The 2,029-nt window shown below is 40.3% G+C and overlaps 1 long non-coding RNA gene across 1 annotated transcript in view; it reads left to right on the forward strand.

Moving 5' to 3' along the window:
• The first annotated feature begins 140 nt into the window (after nucleotides 1-140).
• LOC107184006 overlaps nucleotides 141-2,029 on the forward strand; it is a 5,685-nt gene continuing 3,796 nt past the window's right edge. Inside the window, exons 1-3 of the long non-coding RNA XR_001514824.1 lie at nucleotides 141-286; nucleotides 570-641; nucleotides 810-906. This is a non-coding gene — a long non-coding RNA (uncharacterized LOC107184006). The remainder of the gene's footprint in view (nucleotides 287-569; nucleotides 642-809; nucleotides 907-2,029) is intronic.

Raw genomic sequence — 2,029 nt, forward strand, 5'->3', positions numbered from 1 at the left:
AATTGGTCCGTTTATTGAAGATTTAAATTACACAAAGACATAAAATACAAAGCTACCTTAGTGTGCTTTAAGGCCTTTATTGATGTGTGTGTGTTTTCTAATCATGTTAGATTTACTATTTTTTGGTATTTTGATAAATAATGTCCATCATTTTTCCTAGGTGTCTTTGTAAACGCAAAATTGGATAGAAAACATATGCTGATGTTCCAACTACTAATGTAAAGAGGGCTAAACGTTTGGCTGATTCTCTTGCATCTCTACAGCTAATATTTAAAATATTTCAAAGGTACGTACTGCCTTTGGATGTATTCTTGTACTTTATAGTTTTCTCTCAAATTGCTTTGAGGTTTGACTGTGCTTGCATGATGTCAAGACAAACAATCACATACCAAAAAGATTCTCGATTCTGTGTCCCACCGGTGTCCCATGCGTTAATCTCCTAATTGTGTGTGGCTGTGGATTTGGTAAATGTGGAGAAATGGATGTGGCAGTTAGCACACGGAGACCGAGCCACTGTGGAGAAGCATTTAGTTGTAGTTACACCCCCTGAGGGGCTCTCTTTCTTCCAGAAACGTGATTTGGGATCTGCTGACGCTCCCCTGGCTGGGCCCTGTGACTGGGAATCGCTTCTCAATGGCACTGTAAGTGTGTACAGACAGCTGTGATATTTAAGAAATTCAAATTGCTGCCTGAAAGAGCACATTCTTACGAAAAATGTTTATTGTTTAAAAAGAAATTAGGGAAATAAGTTACTTATTAACAAAAATAGAGAGAATTCATAAACTAATAGTTCCTCCCTTTTCTTCTAGCAGTTCTGAATCATCCTCGGAAAGTGGCTTTTCAGGAAATGGATCAGAGGGAAATGATGACAGTGACAGAGTTACCAATGCTCTTCCATCTTCTGTGGTACAGTATTCGTCTCCAAACTTCCTAGTTAGTCTGAGTCCCCTTTGTGCTTCCTCATTTAAAAATGATCTTCAACCGAATTTTTCTATTTTTATCTCCTGTGCTCTCACTAACTAATATTTGGGGCTTTTGACTCTCTTCTTTCTTAAGAATCCACATCCCTCACGTGTAGAATTCGCCCACTTGTCACACCCATCTTTCTCTCCCTACTGGCCTTCATATATTCAAATATTCCTGTGATCTTGCTTTTTATCTTATACCAACTGAGCAGTAATTAATTCATTCATATAGCTCTGCTTCTGTTTTTAAAAAAATCAGAACTAAACTTAAATAAAAATGAAACAAATAAGATAAATTTTGTGGTGATGATTAGTGTTAACAAAAGTTATCCTATTTATAAGAAAAAGACAACTCAGTAGAAAAATGTGCAAACAATTGGCACAGGAATTTCAGAAAAGAGATACCCAGATGGTCAAGAAACATATGAAATGACATGCAATTCAAAAGAACAGTTGGATGCTATTTTAAACCCACGAGGTTGGCAAAATTTGAGTCTAGCAATACTAAGTGTTGACATAGCTATGTAACAGTTATCTTATATAATAAACTTCTAATATGCAAATCAACTGAATGATGGAAGGACAGGTTCCTATGACACACACTCACCACCAGGGGCAGATTCTTAAAACAGGAGCTGCCCCCTGGACAGAAGCCCAGCCAGCAGCCGGGCTTGGCTGGCAAGTGCAGTGGTGGTAGCAGGAGCCTCTCCCACCTCTGCGGCAGCCTTAAGGACCCCTCCGGGGCTGTCCAACCACTGGCTGAGTCCCACTCTCCCAAGAGGTCCCAGACTGCGAGGGGATGTAGGCTGGTCTGAAGGACTCCCCCAGCAGCCCCCTTCCAGTGCATTAATGTTGTGCACCGAGCCCCATGCTGCTGGTGCAAGTAGCAATCAGCACAACCATTTTGGAGAACAATTTGACAACATGTATTAAAGTTGAGGGTGCGCATGCTATCATGTCAAGGAGTTCCCTTGCTGGGGATATTTCCTAGAGAAACACATGCATGTGTGCACAGAGAAACAGGTGTAACAATATTCTGTGCAATATTGGTTGTAATAGGAAGA

The sequence above is a fragment of the Myotis davidii genome, unplaced genomic scaffold (genome assembly GCF_000327345.1).
Source record: "Myotis davidii unplaced genomic scaffold, ASM32734v1 scaffold4472, whole genome shotgun sequence".
NCBI lineage: Eukaryota > Metazoa > Chordata > Mammalia > Chiroptera > Vespertilionidae > Myotis > Myotis davidii.